Source organism: Artemia franciscana, unplaced genomic scaffold (assembly GCF_032884065.1).
Source record: "Artemia franciscana unplaced genomic scaffold, ASM3288406v1 PGA_scaffold_47, whole genome shotgun sequence".
NCBI lineage: Eukaryota > Metazoa > Arthropoda > Branchiopoda > Anostraca > Artemiidae > Artemia > Artemia franciscana.
Genome location: NW_027062688.1, coordinates 833,608 through 857,019, shown reverse-complemented (window position 1 = coordinate 857,019; position 23,412 = coordinate 833,608). Strand labels below are relative to the sequence as shown.

Below are 23,412 nucleotides of genomic sequence, written 5' to 3'. Positions count from 1 at the left end.
GATATCGTTACCGCTGATTCGCCCGGTCTCTGGTCATATATAATTTTAAATATTCTGTTCGACAAGTAATTCTTCGACAAATACAAAGAAAACGAATAAAAAATTGATTAATAACGAGCATTAAAAGAGAAGATAAGAGAGAGAACTTTAAAGGCAGTGACAAAAACAGACAAACTAAAGACACGGCAAGTATTTAGGCAAGGACTTCGATTAAGTCGTTCTCAAATTTACGGAAAAGAGAAGAAAAAAGAATATAAAAAGCCATGCACATAGAATTTAAAAGATTTTGATTTATTTGAATAACAATTAAATAAAAGGACATAAAACTAGGGCTAATGCGGAAAGGGGGACACTTTAAAGCATTCACAGAGGGGGGGGGGAGTACAAAAAAGACCTCAGTCATTCAACATGATTACGGCTTTGTTTAGTAGAGATTTGGCTGTCATGAATTCTTCGTTTCCTACTAACTTTAAAAATCAGCTTAATCTCAAGTTACTAAATCCAATCGTGGTGACAATGAAATGATTTTAGAAATTTTCTCAGGGAGTTTTTCACTGACAATGAAGCCGCCTGTGTGTTTACACGACAAGTGTATTATAAAATCCTGTTCAAATTCAAAGTTAAATAATGTCAGACTTATTCAAATAGCCCAGGTTCTTGGAATAGATAATGCTCTCGTAATGAACCTCAAACATTGAACTGCTACCTCTGAAAGTAACGTCGATGTATAAATGGACCTCATCTCGTAACTCGTAATGAACCTCAAACATTGAACTGCAACCTCTGAAAGTAACGTCATATTTATTATCTTTTTAGTTTTCTTCGTCAAAATAGCTTGAACTTGAAAAACAAACGTAACTGTCGGATCGAAAATTATCAGCAATAGACTAAATTAATTTTATCCATCGTTTTTTTTTTTCATTTGTAAGCCATTGAAAACATACAGCTATTAAAAAGCATACAAGAGTGTTAAATTTAAAATAAATTAATTTATTTTAGATTATTTTATAATTCGATTCATTTTTAAATTTGTTGATAAGTCTGTAGGACTTTTACAAAGTTTTAGAGAAATTATAGAAATAAAAGAGATTATCTATGGGGGTATTAGTATCAATAGAGATGAAGGGGAATTTAAAATAAATTCAATTTATAATAGTTTAATTAAAGACCAGTCAAAAACTTCAATGAGTATTGATTTGCATAATTGTCCTGAAACAAGTAATAACCTTGCGAACGGAGGTCAAAGCATGGTCAATGCTGTAAAAAATCAACGGACGGCAGCTAAAATAGCAAATGAAAAAATCCATTCAATTTATAATTCATAATTGTATCTCATTAACCTATAAGATTTTGGTTGGATTTGGGGTTAAGTGACCTCTTTTCGTATTGTTGCAACTATTTATATTTTTCATTTTTAATAGATTCCTATTTATACATCGATTGTGGCAGAGGAAAGTGCCAATATAAACAATTACTTCAGTTTTTCTAAAGTTACAGTCAGTTGCGGGAGTGTTTATTTTAAAATGTGAGTTTTTGTTTCTTATATATTTGATTGTTTATATTTTAATGTTGGTTTAGTTGTCGTGGCATTTTTATAATGTCTTAAAAATAGTCTTAAATTGTTGTAATTTTCTCCTTTTTTGTTGTTTTTTTTCCGTTGAGAAAGGCTCCCGGACGTGGGGCCGAAATATTCGGATTATTTTTATTTTTTGGTGAGCTAAAGTGTAGTTTTTATTTTATTTTGTTGTCACTGCTTTATAAGAAATTAAACCCGTTTTTCTTCAATTATTTTTTTTATCATATATATATATATATATATATATATATATATATATATATATATATATATATATATATATATATATATATATATATATATATATATATATATATATATATATATATATATATATATATGTTTGACCTAAACATTGAATTCAGTTTATAATGGCCGGCAAAATATTTACGATGAGATTTACTATTTATTATTTTTTTTATATATTTTTTATATTTTTATTTATAATTCATAATTGTATCTCATTAACCTATAAAATTTTGGTTGGATTTGGGGTTAAGTGACCTCTTTTCCTATTGTTGCAACTATTTATATTTTTCATTTTTAATAGATTCCTATTTATACATCGATTGTGGCAGAGGAAAGTGCCAATATAAACAATTACTTCAGTTTTTCTAAAGTTACAGTCAGTTGCGGGAGTGTTTATTTTAAAATGTGAGTTTTTGTTTCTTATATATTTGATTGTTTATATTTTAATGTTGGTTTAGTTGTCGTGGCATTTTTATAATGTCTTAAAAATAGTCTTAAATTGTTGTAATTTTCTCCTTTTTTGTTATTTTTTTTTCCGTTGAGAAAGGCTCCCGGACGTGGGGCCGAAATATTCGGAGTATTTTTATTTTTTGGTGAGCTAAAGTGTAGTTTTTATTTTATTTTGTTGTCACTGCTTTATAAGAAATTAAACCCGTTTTTCTTCAATTATTTTTTTTTATCATATATATATATATATATATATATATATATATATATATATATATATATTATATATATATATATATATATATATATATGTTTGACCTAAACATTGAATTCAGTTTATAATGGCCGGCAAATTATTTACGATGAGATTTACTATTTATTATTTTTTTTATATATTTTTTATATTTTTATATTTTTTATATATTATATTATATTTATATTTTTTATATTTATATATTTTTGTTATTTTTTATTTTTATATGCTTCAGTTGTATTACTTTTAAACACTTTTTTACAGGCGTAAATATAGTTCCCCTTCTACCCAATCATCTTCTATGCTGCGGCTCAGTTACGGTAAACTTAATAATGTCATATTCTTAAAACTCATGTAATCTACGAACTTCCTTTGCGGCACTACCCTCCTTCTTTGAGACACTATTGGATTCACACATCAAATGATATACACTCGCGTTTGAACCTCCACATGAAGAACAAAATTAAGCTAATAAGGTTCTAATGGAAAAAAACTAATAAGGTTACTATTTTGGAAGTAAAAAGATGCTATAGTACTTTATTTATAGTTGCTTTATCAACAGTATATCAGCACTGTATTTATAGCATTCTAGTTATTAGCAGTCATTTTTTAGTAATGTGAGTGGAAGAGTCAGTTTTCAGACATAACCCACAATCGAGTCGTCAGTAAATTTAAACAAGTAGTAATTTCCATCAATATATTATTAAAATCATTCTAAAGACTAGGAAGTCCAATTTAGTACCCTTGGGAACCTTGCAAGATAGAAAATAGTTGTATTTCTCTCCGTTATGAAGTGGAACATACTGTTCTCCTTCAAATGATTAAATAAAAAAACAAGTTTTTTTCTATTGAAAGTAAGGAGCGACATTAAAACTAAAAACGAACAAAAATTATCTATATATGACAGGGGCTGTCCCCTCCTCAACTCCTCGCTCTTTCGCTAAAGTTTTCATTGTTTTAAAAAATAGAGAAATGAGAAAAAATCAAACTTTAGCGTAAAGAGCAAGGCATCGAAAAGGGGACAGCCCCTTTCATATATGGAATAATTTCTGTTTGTTTAAAGTAATAATGTCGCTCCCTACTTTCAGTAGAAACAAATTGTTTTTTATTTACTTTCTAACCGTTTTTTAAATAATGCAAGAAAATGTGACCCAACATCCACGGAGGAAGCCTCTCACCATGAAAATATACGCTAAACAATTCAATGCCGTCGAAAACTTACCCCTGACAATTATTGTTAACCACTCCGTGTGTAAAATTGAGACGGAAAAGAGAAAGCCAGACATATAAAAATAATGTTGTATAACATCTCTGGCAAACTCGTGCAGTGTAAAATTTCCCCTGAAAAGTTCACTCCCTTGAAACTTCCCTCTCCATAGAAATTCCTCCGTGGAAAAACCCCTGCATGCAACCCAATAACAATTACTATGCGTAAACAATGGGTAAATTTTACAACTTAAAGACCTATCCCCTGGGGCTGTGAGTGGGGGGGGGGGGGTTCATGTGATACCCAAAGGCATATTTATTGGGTCTTTCATCTATGATGAAAAAAATGCTTCAAATTGTGGTTGGACGATTTTGGTCATAGTGGCGGGGGAAGTGCCCTAGCTACCGTTCAATTTTTTTGGTCACTTAAAAAGAACTCTAGAACTTTTGATTTCAGTTTTTCATGAGCCCTCTTCTGATATTCTAGGGCCACAGGGTTGATTCGATTACCCATGGGGGAAAAATGCATCCATGATCTTTCTTCTGGCAAAAAATACATTTTCCACTGTTTTGAAGATAGGACCTTGAAACATATGCAGTAGGGTTTTCTGACACGTTGAATCTGATGTTGTGACTTCGATTAAGATTAATTGTCTTTTAGGGGGTGTTTCCTCCTTTTTTCGAAAATCAGGATTATTTTCTATGGCTCGTAGCCTTTGATGGATAAGACTAAAGTAATGAAATTTACATATTTGATATTGGCATAAAAGGCAATTCTATTAATATACCTATTTGTTTCAAAATCCCTTTTTTAAAAACCGTTTTTTAGAGTTTTGGTTACTATTGAGCCGAGTCGCACCCTACTTACAGTCCGTTACCACTAACTGTTTGAACCGCAATTTTCTCAGATTTTTCTTTTGGTTGTTATTACGTATATGAGGGAGTTGCCACCACCTCAGCACCTCGCTCTTTACGCTAAAATGGTTGTGAATTTGTAAAAAGCTTATTATTCTGATTAAACGATCCTATTGTGTCAGGAGTCACTCTAAAATAATTGGAACAAAAAGTCAGACATTAGTATAAGGAGTGGGGTACTGAGAATGGGACAACCCTCTCATATACGTAGTAATTTCTTTTTGTTTTCAGGTTTTAATGGTGTTCCTTACCTTCAGTTAGAAAAAAAACTTGTTTTTATCTTTAATACGAACCACAAACCAAAAACATACAATAACTTTGGTTTATTATGACATAAAAATCATAGTTAGGAAGCTGCTTAAGATAATATTCAATGCTAAGATTGGCCGAAAAATAACACAAACAAATAATTGTTTATATCGGCTATTATTTAACAAAACTCCAACTTGACCATAAAGAGGGACGTGCTGACAAGGGGAAGAAGCTCCCCATATACGTACTATGAGGGGCTTCTTCCCCTCGTCAATACCCCACTCTTTACGCTAAAGTTTGAATCCTGTTCCAATTCTTTAAGAATGCTCCCCGAATCCCAAAAGTCGTTTAATTAGAATAAATAGCTCTTTTGAAATTACCAAAAATAATTTAGCGTAAAGAGCGAGATATTGACGAGGGGGCGAACCTCTTCATATACGTAATAATTTCTATACGTTTTAACTTTTGATGCTGCTCCTTTCGTTCAGTTGAAAAAACTTGTTTTTTTCTATTTAATTTCTGATTACTTTGTAAACAATGCTGGGAAATCATGGAAATTTTCATTTCTATGAGAAGACATAAATAATACCCTCTTCATGGAAATTCTCATCCTCCATTAAATATTCCTCCTTGTAAAGAACCTCACATGTAACCCTCCCCTCCCGACACCAACCAGAAACCAACCCCCTGAAAATGTTCATAAAAAGTTCAATAACTTGAACAAAAAAGCCAATCCCCGGGGGACTGTAGGGGATTTAATCGTCCTGGAATACATATTTATTAGACTTTTAGACTATGTTGAACAATATGGCTATCTCAAAATTTTGATCCGATGACTTCGGGAAAAATTAACAAGGAAGGGGTCTAATTGCCCATCAATTTTTTTGGTCACTTAAAAGGACACTATAACTTTTAATTCTGTTCGAATGAGTCCTTTCGCAGCATTCTAGGATCACTGGGTCGATATAATCGCCCCTGAGAGAAAAAAAAAAAACACGCATTCGTGATCTTTCTTATAAAATTCCACATTTTTTTCCGATAGGAGCTTAAAACTTCTGCAGTATGGTTCTCTTAAACGTAAAGAGACTTATATATTTAAAATCAACATAAAAATACAATTCTTTTGATGTACCTATTAATATCGAAATTCCATTTTTTAGAGTTTTGCTTAATATTGAGCCGGGTCACTCCTTATTGAGTTCGTTACCACGAACTGGTTAATCTGCTGAATTTTATGATGTAATTTTCAGCGAGCTTATTCTGTATTTTGGAGGTGAATTCCTCTTTTTTCTAAAATTATGTAAGTTTTATCAGGCTCAAACGCTTGATGATTTGTCGAAAGCTTAGATAATGCTATAGCTAGTTTAAAGGAGCAGTGTTGCAACGAGGTAAATTCAAAGACTTACATGAAAGAAGGATCCGGCAAAATAAACTAAAAATAGAAATGTAAATTGCAAAATTAGAAGCACAAGCGGTTTTTTTCTTATGCTAGAATTCCTTTGCAAATTCACTCCTTGACAAAGAGTGAGAGGAAAAAAAAGTTATCTCAGTTTTGTTTATTAATGATTAGTGAGCTAAAAGAAAAGGTGTCGTAACAAAGCTGTATCCAGGGGGGGGGGTGATGGGGTTAGAATACTTGCAAAATTTTGGTTTGACTCGTATGGGGGAGGTCCTAAACACTGAAACAGCACAGTTTTTGAGGCCTTGACTATCAGCACTTATGTTGAGGGTTCTTCGTATCGAGATTTGGGGAGAGAATATCACCCCCATTTGTGTTAACTAAAGCTTCATATAAACCTTTAAGACATCAAATATTGGAAGTTATCATATGAATTTGACAAATTCTGATAATATTACATTACCTTCAGTGCCATCTGTAATTCGTCCAGTATGTTCCGCCTGTTGTGATTGTGATACAAATTGAGCAGGAGGTAAAGATGGCTGTGGGATGGGCAAAGGCTGAACTTGTTGAGGAACTGGGGGTGACGGTTGTGGTGTGGGTGCAACAGTAAATGGTGGTCGTGTCGGTGCTGCTTCAATTGGAATGAGTACTGGTAATGAAATTGGTTCCACAGGTACAGATGGTCTGTAAAAAAAAAAAACTATATCCACCTTCGAATTTGACCTTTTTAAACCTTTGCTGTTTTTCAGCTGTTGATTTTCCCAAAGTAATTAATTTTTTCCACCAATTTATGTCTTTATAAAATACCTATCGTGGTTAATGCCCATTGACACATATTTTATTTAGGATTTATAGATTGGCTGATCAAGGCGAGTTTGTTAATGATATTAGACTGTTTTTAAACAGGAGTTGTGAACTGACATGCTACCTCCTTTTAAAATTTATTATTAAGTTTATTTAATTCGTCATAGTTCCATAAAATATTTGAAGTTGGCTTCATACTTACTTTTTATTTTTAGACCTAGTTCTAATAATTCAAGTATCAGTGCATGGATAAAAAGATGGAAGGCGAGCAACTAAAAAATATTCGTTTCTCATTTTTTACTATAAATGCTTATGAACTAACTGCCTAGAAAAAAAATCCCTTGTGTAATATATGTCTTTATAAAATACCTTTCTCGGTTAATGCTCGTTGACACATATTTTATTTAGGATTTATGGAATGGCTGGTCAAGGCGAGTTTGGTAATTATATTAGACTGTTTTTAAACAGGAGTTGTGAACTGGCATTCTACCTCTTTTTAAAATTTATTGTTAAATTTATTTAATTCTTCATAGTTCCGTAAAATATATGAAATTGACTTCTTATTTACTTTTTTATTTTTAGACCTAATTCTGACTTCTTTTTTTTAGACCTAATTCTTACTTTCTTATTTTTAGGACTAATTCTGACCTGGCTACTCATGCGGCTTCTCTGTGGGTGAAAATTAGATAATGCTGGCCCTGCCTTGCCCTTTACACCTGGTCAATGGTGGCTCCAATTGTCCTCAGAGACAGGGATTTTAGTTAAATCACAGTTAGGCTCTGAGATTTAAAGTGTTAGTCGAGTGTTTCGTGTTCCCTCGTGATTCTTTTGTGTTCCTATATAAACCGTAGTTTTGATTATATTTATCGATATTTTGCTGGAGTTCTGTCGCGAAAACGATAGATAAAAATTTAATGGCTTCCCTTGTTTCGTATTTGCTTGGTTCTTTTTTTCAATCTCTTTACTTTCATTAATTATATTAATTTGAAACCAGGAGGGAGGGGGCTAATGGGTCTGAATCCCTCCCTGGAATTTTGTCAGACTCGTAAAATTGTAATTAAAAGGCATAAAACCAATTTTTGATGTTTTAGTTTTTTTTTGTAAAACACATCCCGAAAAAAATTACCTTCCTTCCCCAACAAAAATTCTTGATACACTGTTTCTCCTGACATTACTGAAAGTATGATCTCTGAAATAGGAACTTGATGCTAGAATTTAAAAGCTTGAATTAACTAACAATTGGGTGAGAAGCATCAACTTGGTCTTAGGATATAGTTTAACGTATGCTTAGAAAAGATTCAAATTGTAACCCCTTCAGCAAACTTAATTTTGTAGAAAGATTATTTTTCACTGCTACTACTACTGACACATTAAACACCTTAAATTAAATTTCATTTTTTGAATTAAATCTTATTGAATTTCTGGATTATATTAAAATTTGTTCTCAATGGGGGGGGGGGAGAACTCCTCCTGATATTAGTCTGAACAACCCCTGATCCGTTGGAGAAATTGAAAATTTTCGGTTCACATATGCGCTTTATCCAACAGGGAAGATACGAAATATGACACCTTACAGGGTAAATCTCCCGAGGGAAGATGGTTATCACTGAACATTTCACCTTAAATTACCTTAAATAGCATTGTCCAGCGAAATAAGGATTGAATCCTGTAGAATCGCTGGTTAGTGATGACGATGGTTGGGTGTCTCAAAGGCATCCCACTCAGTTCGTTACGGCTTTGATGACCATTCTCCATCTCCGACTCTTTTAAAGGCAGCAGTACTGGGGTAGTGATTGCTTCTTCGGTGAGCGAATTCCATAAACTCACTATTCTGCTAGTGAAGAAACTAGTGCGTAGTCTAGTGGCAGCTCTCTTCTGATATGGTTTCTGACTATGCCCCCTAGTTCTTGCAGACTGGTCAAGTTGAAATGGCTTATTTAAAAGAAAGTTAGAATTCAGGAGCTTATAAGTCAAAATAATATCACCCCTTGTACGCCTACAGACAAGAGACGTATATTGAAGCTGCTTTGAAATTATCGGCTGTTAAACAAAGATTTAAAAATGATTGTATTGTTCTTCTGAAGACTTTCCAGTTTTCTGTTTATTTGTGTTCTAATAGTTTATGTTATTAGCTTTTGATCGTATAACGCTTTATTAGTTGTTAAATAAAGAGTTTTTGTGTCAAATTCTGTTATTTAGATTTTAAAGAGTTAAAATGGGTATAAGCTTCCTTTAAACTGTCAATTTAAAAGTGCAATTTTTTTCCGATTTTACCTCCCTTGATAGTTCCGCTCCTTTCGATTGAAATATATTTTTGAATTACTTTCGTCAAAAGTAATTTATCGAAACAAATTGTTTTTGTTAGTTATTTCTCGGATCTGTCTGCAAATTACTCATTCTAAATGAAGAATTGTTCAATAACGTCTCCTAAAAGACTAGGGAAAAGATCCTGTCAGGTGACAGGCATAAAAAGAAGAAAAAAAAAACATAGCGCATACTGTTTCGTGAGAGCCGAAACATAGCTTTCTCTCATCTCCCAAAAATAATCTACAAGTGCCTTTACCGATTATCCCTTCCCCCCCCCAAAAAAAAATCCTAAAAGTCTCAACTCAGTCTGAAATTTGGAAAAAAGAACAGGTTATAGTTAAAAAACTACGTTTAAAATTCGTCATGTTTCCATGAAATCTACTGATTGTATGCAATCTAAGTAATTAAATGTTCGCGCTTGCCTCTAGGCTTCACTGATAAACAAAAAAAACTCTTGCTCTCCTGTGAGCATCTTAAAACCAACTGACTGACCCCAACTGTAAAAGTACTCCTGAAAGCTGTTATCTGTCGTACGACACCATGTGATTGTTTTGAGACCAAATGTTGGCTTGGTGTACATGCACTTAGCATTTAAATACAGTAAACCAGTATTCTTCGGGATATTTTTTAAATTAAATCTGTTAGTCAAGTCTGTTTTGGAAGTGTTGACTGTTTTTGATTATGGTAAGTATGTCATTGATCTGCTCTGAAATTTCACCGAAAGGGAAGCTCTTTTATTTGAAATATGAATTTTTGGTCCAATTTGGAGTTTTATTGTTAGAACCAATTTGGAATTGTAAGTTAGATAATCAGATAACTTCAAAGACCACACTGCCTTTCCAAGACAAATTATATTTTAATCGACGTTTTAATTAACAGATATTGAATTTTTTAACTGGATATTTTGAAGTAGGTTTTAGTGCTGATGATGAACACTGTATATATGTTCGAAATATCCAGTTAAAAATTTTTATATCTGTTCACTGTTGATTAAAAGGTTTCATCCCTATTTTGAACTGTTATGCTTAAGTTAGGTAATAGATATAAAAAGTGGTGTGTGATTGCTTTTGAAATAAGATAAACTTGTCAACTATATGTCTCTGCATTCCGCCTACCCCTACCATTCGATCAGATTTTAACTCCCACATTGCTTGTCAACAGGTCTGAAATTCACTTCCTTCTTCAGTGCAGATATACAACTCGTTTGGGACTTTTAAAAGGATTCTTAAGGATCATTTAATAAAGAATCAAATAGAATAAAAAAATTTTTTCTCTGAGGAGTTGATGTCCCCTGTTTTCTGTTTGTGGTGTATGGTTGTCTTCTCTGCACTTGACTCCTAGGCCTCAGGTATGTTCTCTATGTTTTTTTCTCCTATTTGTTGCTTATATTGTATCCCCCATAAATATATTGCCTATATTGAATTTATTGCTTGTATATTATTTTTTTCTTATTCCCCTTGTATCCTTGCCCATGGAGCCTTTCGAGGGGAATTAAGTGTATTGTAATTCGATTTTCAATTGTATTTTGTATTGTCTTCTATTTAATATTAATAAACTTCTCTCTCTTTCGTCAGTCAGATACATGAGCTTAGAGGCTCAAACTCCCCTGCTTGCCAAAATATCATTGTTAAGACTATCTTCATAATGTACAGTAGTTTTTGCACTTTTTGTCTGCTAAAATGATTCAACTTATAAGCACCCTCTCCCTCGCACAGAAATTGATCCTTGTGTGCAGTCATATTTTCAACAAATTAATTTTTTTAAGGTGAAGGAGTCAAACTTCATTATCCCGCAACCCATTGTCTGCAAATCTCTAAGACTACGTTTTACTATCCATTCATAAAACCTCTATCATTATATATTAGCCCTCTGGTACTAGCAGCAAAGTCCTCTCGAGATCGTTTTTTGTTCTTTACTCACCATCTATTTAAATTTACAATTTTTGGAGATAAGCAAAAGGTTCATCTGCAAAGTTTATTTAGGAGAGGTTCGCACAGTTTTTGTCATCTACTTAACAAAATTGCTTTGCTGTAGAGGGATTCGATGTTATTAACAATCGCACTGATAAAATATGTTTTTAAGCTTTTGCTGCAACATATTTTTGTTTGAGGATTTAGATAAATGTATACATATAGAAAATGCCATTCTTACTAATGGATTTAGCTATAGACAAAAATGATTTTTCAAGCGAAAGGCATAAAACTACTCCCAAAATGTCCAATTCCTATTATCAGAGATTAAGGCATAAAAGGGGCTAATCGCAAAAATCAATGTCTTACCGACGACAAAGTCCCAGTCGTGAAGAAAAACGAAGGGAAGTAAGACTGGCTAGTGAAATTTGTAGACTTGTGGCGAACAATGACAGTTAAAGGACGATATTTAAAATATTGACCACGCTCCCATTATCATAATAACTTTCTATCTATAATTCAGCGTTATTGATCGATATCAGTATTGATTTTTAAAAAAAAATTATGATAACAAAGAAGAATGTCAAAACTCCAAGTTTTGTTTGAGTCGTCAGTGTCATAATTTGAATGTGTGCTAAAAGTCACTATTCAGAGACACTTCACAGTATCAGGCAAATAACGAGAATAAAAATGGAAAGCTAACCTAACCCTTCATTCCAGCTCAAGAAAAATGGCATTATCTCCCAAATAATGATATCACTGAAATAGACGTTTATTTTCAACAAATTATAAAATACGTTAAGTTTTGGTAAGAATTTACTTCTTGTTCTCAATAACTAGTTCCTGGCCTTTAACAGAAAGAATAGACGACTCTCTTTCTCCGTATCTCATGGTACTCTTTATTTTAATGTAATTATTAGCAGCAGCCAGTGTTGCCACTTCTACCGATTTATCGGTAGATCTACCGATTTTCAGACTTTTAACCGAATAAATTTCAAGCCTACCGAAATACCGATTTTTGGCGATTTTTTGCCAATTTTTTTTCTTTTTAATTGGACATAATAGGTGTGACTGCGAACAACACCATTCATCGAAATCCCGGAGCCACAACTTAGACCTAGTTCATTCATTCAATTATGTGGCATTTGCTCTTCAACTAAAACATCATGAATGGGAAACAAAAGAACCAACATTGTCTTTTCTCATTTCACTCAAAATGGTGGAGTTTAACGATTTTTTTTTTGTTTTTCAACCATCTCAAATCAAATGGAAAGGTAGTAGTTAATTAAGTAACTAATTATATTAATTATTTATTAATTATTAACATGTTTATAGTAAGTTAAATGGCTTAGACTAAGTATTTTAGAGCTTGTAGAGCGTGACCCTAAGGTATACCATAATGAAATGATGAAGGTATACCTCACAGTAAGAGAATTTTACAAAGGAGCAGTTCCATAGATCAAAACCAGGCTCGTATATGATGATGATTTGAATGAGATGTCCTGTCTTGTAGAGCCTTCAAATGCTGCTAAGCTCAATTCTTCTAGTCTTGCACCACTTCTAGTTAAGCGTTTCCCTCCTACATGTCTTAGAGCTGCCATTGACTCGGAATGGTGTGAACAAAGATCTGATGAAGTCTTGAAGGATCTGTATCAGTCGCCAGTAGAATGTTGGAGATTAATTTTGTCCATTGTTACCCCAAGTGGCTGACCAAGGTTCGCAAATCTAAGGCACGTTATTTACTTTTTCTTTTCATTGCCTATCTCGAATGATATTGCAGAACAACTTTTCAGTACTTTAAAAGAAGTGAAGACTAATAAACAAAATAGATTTTCGACGCTGACCTTATCTGCCATCTTGCGTCCCAAATGCGGGACGAAGAGGTTGATTATGCATTCTTCATTGCTGATAGTTGATCATGAACTAGAGAAACGGCTGAAGGAAATACGAGCATCTGTGACATTTGAAGAGTGTACATGAGTGATCAAATTTAGTCTATAATAGGAAAAGTTTCTGTTTTGTGTTGCATTGGATATTTGAAACTTCCACTGTTCCTGAATTCTAGTTTGAAGACCAAAGTGTGTTTTGTTGATTTATTGTGATGAAAAGCACCTAATTAAGTAAATTAGAATTCAATCAATGTATGAATCGATACGATCCTAGGCTAATGCTTCAAAATGTTAGTGATATATGTCTACGGTGGAAGATCAAAAGCTTCTGTTTTGAGTTGCATTGGATATTTGAAACTGCCGCTGTTCCTGAATTGTTGTTTGAAGACAAAAGTATGCTTTATTGATTTATTGTGATGAAAAGTACTGAATTCAATAGATTAGATTTAAATCAACGTTTTCTACTGATGCGATCCTATGCTTGTATCTTTCGTTTGCAGATGCGTATCAGTTGCTTTAATCATTTTAACCAAATATTTGATTTGTTGTTTTAAGTCCAATTTTAAGTGCTTTACTATGAGGAGCAGTACCTGATTAAGTAGAATAGGATTCCATCAATAATAATTGAGTATATTGAAAGTGTATTTCTTAAGCCCTGTTCTCCTGCGCGTCTAGCTTAGCTTGTGTGTCTACGCGCGTGTCACGCAATATACTCGTGTCTAAACATATCTTGTTCAAACGTAGGCATAAAAACCAAATGCCAATTTAATTAATACATGAAAATAGTTCTTTCCTTATGTGAGCATTCGGATTCACAGGTGCTGTAGAATTGCAGTATCTACTGCAAATGCCACTTTTGCAATAATTTAGAATCGCCACTATCTCAAGAGTATACCATATTGGTATACTAGCGATTTACAAGAACCACTGCAAATTCTGCATTTGCAACGACTGCAATATTTTGTAACCGTCATTATTACCACGAGATCAAACAACACCTCATTACACTTTTGCAATTTCTTTATAGGTCATCTTTAAAGATGACCTATAAAGGTCATACATATCATACATATATCATACATTATATATATAATGTATGATATATAATATATATATATACATTATATATACATTATATATACATATATATAATATATATACATTATATATATTATATATATCATACATATCATACATTCATACATATCTTTGAAGGTCATCAAAGGTCACCCTTTCCATGGTTTCACTTTTATTTAGGTTTCAGCAATATTTTGTCAGAAAACAGCTGATCATAAACAACTCATACTTTAATTGAAAATTCATCATTTTTAATAGCTTACAAAGTGCTTAATTTTGTTTTTTCAATAGAAGTAGCTGTAATGGAAGCTTGGCAAGTTTTTAATGAGTAGTTTATATTCTGAACCTACAAATAAAGTAAACATTTGTTGTGATCTATGTGATTTTGTTCTTTCTAATTTTGTGATAAATTATTACATGGTAGATGTTGTATAATGAAATATTTGATTTTCTTTAGAAGTGTAATTTTTATATTTTTCAGTTTCTTTCCATACTCCTCTGTGTACATCTTTTGTATGTAAAGAGGGCATAAATAAATTATTATTATTATTTGAGAATGGATAAATGCAGTCAAATTCATGTTTATTTTTCAAAAGTTTGTAAAGAAAATTTAAAACAGTGAAAGAAGTTAAGATAAAGGTTCTACAAAATGTGTTAACTACAATTACTCTGCATATTATGAAGTAAGAATAGTTTCCTTAACATATTTCCTTATGTACTGCTGGTCTCCCAGCCTTATAACAAATGGTTTAAAACTTACTATTTCAAAATAAAATCCATTTTACTAAATTTATATTATCATTGTGCTTTGATTGGTCACAATTAAATTGGATACCAACTTGTGGTCAACTTTTCCCACTTGAGGAGTGGCACCCCTTAGGGAAATTATAGCCTAGTAAACAGCACTCGCACAGGATTCTGATTATTGCATATTTTTCTTGGCTTGGTTGGCTTTGATGGGCATTTTTGGGGTGAAAAACTTTTTCCTAGCTATTTTATCTACTGTGTGTTGCCTCCCTGTAGTAGCATAATATTTGTAGGCATGGATATATAATGAATCAGAGGTAATAGTCTTGGGACTGTCTGTATAGGATTTCAACTCTTGTTGATACAAGAGTATCATCAAGTGCTGAAAACCATGTTGTAACCAAGATGGGCCCAGGATTGCACAAAGCCTCCAACTTACTGGAGGTCCCAGGGACTTCTTGCTATCTGGTTCTAAGCTGGCTAAAGCGCTTCAGTGTATACTTGAGAAGATATGTTGGTCCCTGTCCTGCACTGGTATCCAGGATCAAATTGGAACTAGGAATGTTACAATGTTAAAAAATGACTATCACATCAACATTTTGACTGACAAATTCAGACAGTTTGAACTGGATTTATTAGGAGTTTCAGAAACTCATATCCCAAGGATAGGAAGCATGAAATTAGGTGACATAGAATTTGTTTACTCAGGTAAAATAAAACAGTTCAAAATAGGGATGATACCTTTTTATTGACAGTGAAATATAAAATTATTTAACTGGATATTTCGAACACATATACAGTGTTCATCATCAGCAGTAAAACTCATGAGTTTTACTGCTGATGATGAACACTGTATATGTGTTCAAAATATCCAGTTAAATAATTTTATATTTCACTGTCAATAAAAAGGTATCATCCCTATTTTGAACTGTTTTACTTTCGTCATGGAAAGGCAGTGTGGTCTTCGAAGTTATTTACTCAGGTAGGAAGGATGGGGTACATAGACCAGGAGTAGGGCTTATGATGAATAATGAAGCTGCTAAGTCTTGTTTAGGCTGGGAAGGTAATAATGATAGAATACTAATTGCTCATTTTATGACTAAAAAGTTCAGGGTATCAGTTATAGTAGTATTTGCCCCTGTTGCCTAGTTAGGCAAGATGACTGTCTTGTGCCATGCTTGTGTCAAAAGCGGGCCTTTATTAATCTGTCAGCTACAACTTTGTGTAAAAGTAAGGTTTTTCTTGCAAGGCTGTTTAGAAAAAGGCCAACACCATTCCTTCTTGTGCTTCCTCCAGACCAGAGCAATGAGTCACTATTGCCTATTTGCTCTTCTCTGCTTCTGGTAAGATGGGTTTCTGTAAGACTTGCAACCAAAACCTTATTCTTGCATAGTTCTTCAAAGAGTAGGTTCTTTTTGCAGGTGCATTTAGAGTCAAAACATTCCAGGTGGCTGTTCATAGCCCCCTTTGATCAATAAGATTTAGTCCGTCAGTCTTTCTGACATTGTCAACATGTCCATTGATGCACAATGGTCAAAAGGGAGTCCAGGTCAAAGGCTAAGTTGTCACTTTTCTTAGCACTTAATTTTCAGGTGGAGGATCTCTAGCCTGACTGGTCCTAGGTATGGGATCTGATTAAAGCTAGGTTAAACCTAGGTACTGGGATCAGGGAGGGGATCAAGAGCAAAATCTTGTGGAGAAATCTTGGAGGGTAATGTGACAAGGGTGTCAATAAGCAATTTGGCACCAATAATTGACAAAATTGACAAATTTATTAAAAAAAGAATCTACAAGAGAAAAAAATGAATGAGGTTGGGAGAAAAAATCTTGGGAGGGGGGGGGGTATTTTCTCCTTGGATGCATCACTACCAAGTATCAAGGAAGTCCAGATTGACCAATTCAAGCATGAGCTAAAAAGGAGGCTGCTCAGTAACTATACCTCTGAGCTGAATTGAAATTGAATACAAATAAAATTGATAATAATGGTATTAGATCTTTTCTTAAATTTGTTTATTAATTTATTTGTGATTGTTATCAAGAACATGAAAATTTTTGATCCAGGATCATAATATTGTGCATTTTTATTGTTTGTGGTACATGTTTTCACTCCCCGACTCCTTATACCTTATATTTCTTGCAATTATTTTGGTAGTAGTATATCCTTGCAATTGCTGCCAATGGATTTTCTCTGTAGCATTTGAAAATAAATAATCACTACCACTATTATGGGTTGACGTCTAAAAAAAGTCACAATGAATAAATGACATTGAAAGATGGTTCAAGACCAGTTTTTTTGGACAACACAAAGCTTAGCTCATTCAATGGCTTTTATAGATTAATTTTTCAACAGATTTATTAGAACTATAACCAAGACCAAATTTTAGATAAAATATGTGACCATACTACCTACCTACAACACAAAATTGTTGAGGTTCCCTTTAAATTACTTGTATTTGTTTGTTTGCAAGTTTATCAAAGCAACCTATTATGCACACCCAACTAAAAAAAAAAATCCTGGACAGCACCACTGGCATCAGAGTTGTTCAAGAGTTCACATACTTGGGCTCCATAATTTATACAGATGGCTTGCTTCTCCCCAAGCTTCAAGCAAGATCATCCAAAGCTGCTTCTGCCATGGGCAGACTGAACTGTCACCTCCAGCAAAAACCAAACATCAGTCGTACAACAAAACTGTGGATCTTTAATACTCTAGTTGACTCTGTGATGATTTAGGGAGCTGAGACATGGCAACCATCAACTGCAACCCTTGGGGAAATTGACGTATTTCAGTTGAATAGCATGAGGAGGATCAAGGGCCTACAATGGTCCAACTTTGTCAGCAACAAGAAGCTTCTGCAGCTCACAAAGCAGTTTCAGTATTCAACTCAAGCAGCTGAGAAAACTTTATGATGGTCTGGGCACCTGCTTTGAATGCCACCACATCCACAGTCGTTTCCTGTTAGCCTCAGGTTTACCAGTCCTAGTGATTTTTCTTAAATATTAGATGTTTTTTTTTTTACCTGGTGGCAACCTTGTTTAATGCAAAGCTTGTAAACAGGCTGCATCTAAACCCTTAATTTTCACAAGTGCTTATTTGAGGAAGCAAATGACTGCATTTCCAAATATTGTCATTATTTTCATTCCAAATAGATGCTAAATCTGAAAATTAGTTTCATAATTCTAAAACCTTGATATGCCTCCAACTATTGAAACTGGTTACGTGAAATAGTTTTTCATGGGTTTTGATTCAGACATACTTTTTAGGCTATTGTCATATTTCTCCAGACACCCTTGGTGGAAGAACTTTTTTTATATTCACACTTTACTTGGGATTCCTCTTAACGTCCTTTTGGTTGGAAATCTGACAGGATGGTTCAAGGCCCAGGTGTGTTTTTTGAGTATTAAAACCGTCTTTTCTTTTGCTACAAATTATTATTTGATAATGTTCGTTCCAACCATTGAACATTAGCGTTACTACCAAATAAATATAATTTAGTCATATTAATTAATAATGCTGAATATCTAATACAAAACCAAATAACTTCACCACTAACTGAAAATCAATTTCTATTAAAATTTAATTATTAAATGATTGATAAAGGAAAACGAGCAAAAACACATGAGTTGCAAAGTTGAAAAAAAAGAAAAAAAGAAGAAAGAAAGGTTTAAAATTCAACATTCAAAAATCTGTTTTATGCGGAGTGGGGTGTTGCAGGGCTGATAATATCCTAATCAATAATTCAGAGTCAACACACGCAAATAAAAAGTTTTGAGGGCGATGGAGAGAGATCTTAAAAATGGGCAAATTGTATTAAAAATTGATCTTAAAAAAGGGCAAATGGGTAAAATTGGGCAAGTTGTTACCAATTGGTTTGCATTGTTTATTTTATAAATTTTAATTTATATAATCATTATCTATTGTCACAGAAATCAATATGTGTGAGTGTTAGGGTTCAATTGTGCCAAGTTGTATTAGTTGAGGTGATACCACCCATAATTTTTCTACCACTCTTGTGGTATTATTTGCAAGATTCATTTCCAGGCGCTGAAAGTTATTCACTTTCAATTGATCTTTCAGTATTTACTCCGGTGAAAAACCAAGGAGTCTGTGTTAGTCAAGGTCAGAAAACAGTATGTAAGTTTTACACATAAGAATGTAAGAATGGCTCAAATGGCAATTTTCTAGCTTCATGAGAAAGCTAAGATTTCAACAACAAAAAGGTTATTTTGAAACCTAGAATAATATGAAGGAGATCTTTAATATTTCTTTAGACTGAATGAATCTTGTGATATTTCCAATTAAAGAAGATTCTACAAAATACATTTTCTGCTTTGAGAATATAATTTAGTATATTGGTTTACATCCTTAAACTTTTCTATACAATTCTATTTTTTTCTCAAAATTATGTTCTGGTTTTCGGCTGGTCAAATTGATCTTGCTACCTGAAAACTTTTGTAGTAGCACATTATGTGACAACTTCCATTGGTCTTGATTGTATAATGCTGGTTTTTACTGCTGTTGATTTTAGTGAAGATAGATTAAGTCAACTTTCCACATTTTATCCACTTATCCACACTTATCCACATTTTGAATTTGAGTATCAATTCAGGTATGTTCCCTAGTAGATGGAAAATTGCCCGAGTAATTCCGTTGTATAAACATGGCAATAAATCTGATGTAAGTAATTATCGTCCAATTGCAATTTTATAGCCATTATCTAAAGTGTTTGAAAAAATTTTAAAAGAAAGGATTTCTAGCTATTTAGATAAAATATCAATTTGCAGTTGCAGCTCTTTTATTAGAAATAAATGATTGCTTAGATGATGATTTCCATGTGGCTACTGTTTTCCATGATATAAAAAAAGTATTTGACACTTTAAATTATGAAATTTTTCTTGACAAAATGATAAATTCCGGAATAAGAGGGAAAGGATTACAAATTATTAAATCATACCTATGTGGACGCAAAATGACAGTAAATGTCGGTGGATAAATGACCAATTTAAAAAGTCTTATTGATATTGGTGTCCCCCAAGGCTCAGTATTAGGTCCACTTTTATTTTTGTTTTATATTAATGATCTTCCCCAAGGTTTGCATGAGAATATTAGCCATGCAGTTCTATTTGCAGATGATACAGCTATAACAGTTAAAGCTAGGGATCCATCGAAATTGATTGAAAATCTGACTATAAGTGTTACCTCAGTTAATCGATGGTTTGTTTCCAATAATTTAGTAACGAATTTTACGAAAACTAATTTTATGGTTTTTCGTCGTTCGAAACGTTCCACTCGAGAGATTTCAAACAGTTCGTGGTAACGAACTGTAGTAAGGAGCGACCTGGCTCAATAGTAAACGAAACTCCAAAAAAACGGAATTTCGATGCTAAAAGATATATCAAAAGAATTGAATTTTTATGATGATTTTAAATATATACGTTTTATCAAATGTAGTCTTTGTCATCAAAAGTTACGACCCCGAGAAAAGTTGCCTTATTTGGGAAAATAGGAGGAAACACCCCCTAAAAGTCATAGGATCTTAACAAAAATCACACCTTCGCATTCGGCGTATTACAGAACCCTAGAAAAAATTCAAGGTCCAATCTACAAAAATGTGGGATTTCGTATTTTTTGCCAGAAGACAAATCACGGGTGCGTGTTTAATTGTTTGTTTGTTTGTTTTTTCTTTCCACAGGAAGTCATCGTATCGACCAAGTGGTCCTAGAGTGTTGCAAGAGGGCTCATTCCAATGGAAATAAAAAGTTCTAGTGCCCTTTTTAAGTGACCAAAAAAATTGGAGGGCATCTAGGCCCCCTCCCAAGCTTATTTTTTCCCAAAGTCAACGGATCAAAATTTTGAGATAGCCATCTTGTTCCCCATAGTTGGAAACCATAATAACTATGTCTTTGGGGATGACACCCCCCCACAGTCCCTGGGAGAGGGGTTGCAAGTTACAAACTTTGACCAATGTTTATATACAATAATGGTTATTGGAAAGTATACCGACTTTTTCAGGGGATTCTTTTAGTTTGGGCGTGGGGCTCGGGAGAGGGGGCTATATGGGAGGATCTTTCCTTGGAGGAATATTTCATGTGGGAAGAGAAATTCAATGAAAAGGGCGCAGGATTTTCTAGCATTACTATTAAAAAAAAACAATGAAAATATAAACATGAAACAGTTTTTTAATTGAAAGTAAAGAAGCATTAAAACTTAGAACGAACAGAGATTATTACGCATATGAGGGGCTCTAAAAATACTTTAACATAAAGAGCGAGGTATTTAGGAGGAGATAAATACTTCGCTCTTTATGCTAAATTTTTTTTTAGTAATTTCAACTATTTATTTTACGGTCTTTCTGATTCAGGGGTCATTCTTAAAGAATTGGGACAAAACTTAAGATTTAGTGTGAAGAGCGAGGTATTAACGAGGGGTCAAAACCCCTCATATATATAATCAAAAATATAAGAATATAAAAGTTTGTTAAGTTACGTATAGTTTTTACTGATAAAAACGTTCTTTAAAAATTAAAAGTTCTAGTTGCCTTTTTAAGTCATCGAAAAATTGGAGGGCAAATAGGCCTACTTCCCCATCCCTCATTTCTCAAAATCGTCTGATCAAAACTAAGAGAAAGCCATTTAGCCAAAAAATGAATTAATATACAAATTTCATTTTAATAATGTATGTACGGAGAGCCAAAATCAGATATGTATTAATTCAAAAACTTTCAGAAATTAAATAAAAAAAAAAAGTTTTTTGAAATGAAAGTAAGGAGCGACATTAAAACTTAAAACTAACAGAAATTACTCCGTATATGAAAGGGAATATAAATTGTTTTTCTTATAAATTGTTGATATTGGCAGTGGTTTGCTTTTTAAATGAGGGTTTTTAGCTTTTAAATATTTATTCTATTTTTTTGTTTTACCTTTTTTTAGGTTTATATCCTTGCAATTCTTTTTTTTTGGCTTTCTGCGTTGTTTGTTTTTAATCGATTTTTTTTTATGTTTTCGTTCAGAAAATGTGACCTCGGCGCTGAAAAAGGCAAGCAGTTATCTTCCAGAAATATTGGTTTCGTCCAGTATTTTCGATGGCCTTAAAAAACCCATTCTCGAATTTCATTTCTTTTATTTTATCTCCTTCAAGATCTTGGAGTTCCTCAAAGGGAAACATTTTCAGTCCTGTATTGATATTAAATCTATTTTTGAATTGAGACTATGGTGGTAAACTTTTTGATAACAACGAAAAATATAACTCACAACAGCTTTTTCAGCATTTTGGCTGAGGGTGGCTATTACTCCATGTGCATTACACGATATGGTTGTAATTACTGCTTTTGTGGTCTTTAGCTGCTAAATTTTATTTTTATCTTGTTCTTCTGAGAAAATTTCTGTGTCATCTTGTTGACAATTTTAGCTATCTTACTGAACTTAAAAAGATTGAAAAGCTTAATTTTTCAAACGCATCTTTATTTTCTCTTCTTTTTTTTGATCCGTGAATAAAACTCATACTTGCTACTGTCAGCATACTGATACTGTCCGTTTAAATTTATATCGAAACTTGTTGTCTTTTAATGGAAGAAGGATAAAAGAAAAAGATATCCACCCCCCCCCCCCCGCGTATCGACGTCAAAGGGTGTCGATTCGACGTTTCTGTTACTGTTATTATTATTAGTATTATTATTACAAAACAAGTAGCAAGTCTGTAATACTTGGGACTGATTTTGAGGGTCGAAATTAAATTGTTTAAAAAGCCTGTTTTTTCAACTGAAAGTAAGGGGCAACATCAAAACTTAAAACGAACAGAAATTATTGCGTACTTGAAGGGGGTTGCCCCTTTCTCAAAACCTCTCTCTGAAAACAGAAAAATTCTTATTGTTTTTATTAAATGACACTTATGTTTCAGGATTCGTTCTTAAGGAATTGGGACAAATGTCTGACTTTAACGTGAGTAGCGAGGTATTCAGGAGGGGACAACCCCCTCATATACGTATTAATTTTTTTTCGCTTTAAGTTTTGATGTTGATACTTACTTTCCGTTGAAAAAGCTTATATTTATTAACTTACCCCGCGTAAAACTCCCCTATGAAGAATTTCACCTATGGAAAATCCCTCCCTACAGAAATGTCCTCTAGACAATTCTAACCCGGTGAAAGTTTTCCCGGGCAATTCTCCTGAACAACTCCGCATGCATAACTAATTCGGCAAAGAGAAAGTAAAGCAAAAATTATTTCATATAGGAAGTTTTGGCAAATTCTACCAAGTTTAAAATTTACCCTGAAAAGTTCACCCCCTGAAACTTCCCTTCCAACAGAAGATTCTCCCCTTGAAAGCTCTCCCCAGGAGAAAATTCTCCTCCTCCCCCTCCTGAAAAATGTCTGTGTACT

The 23,412-nt window shown here is 33.3% G+C and overlaps 1 long non-coding RNA gene across 1 annotated transcript; it reads right to left on the bottom strand.

Annotated features, from left to right (window-relative positions):
* Positions 1–391: 391 nt before the first annotated feature.
* On the bottom strand, positions 392–18,430 carry LOC136041856 (uncharacterized). The gene is made up of 3 exons (XR_010621116.1): positions 18,292–18,430; positions 6,761–6,984; positions 392–783 (listed from the first exon to the last, which is right to left on the bottom strand). It is a non-coding gene; the product is annotated as an uncharacterized LOC136041856 (long non-coding RNA).
* Positions 18,431–23,412: the final 4,982 nt, after the last annotated feature.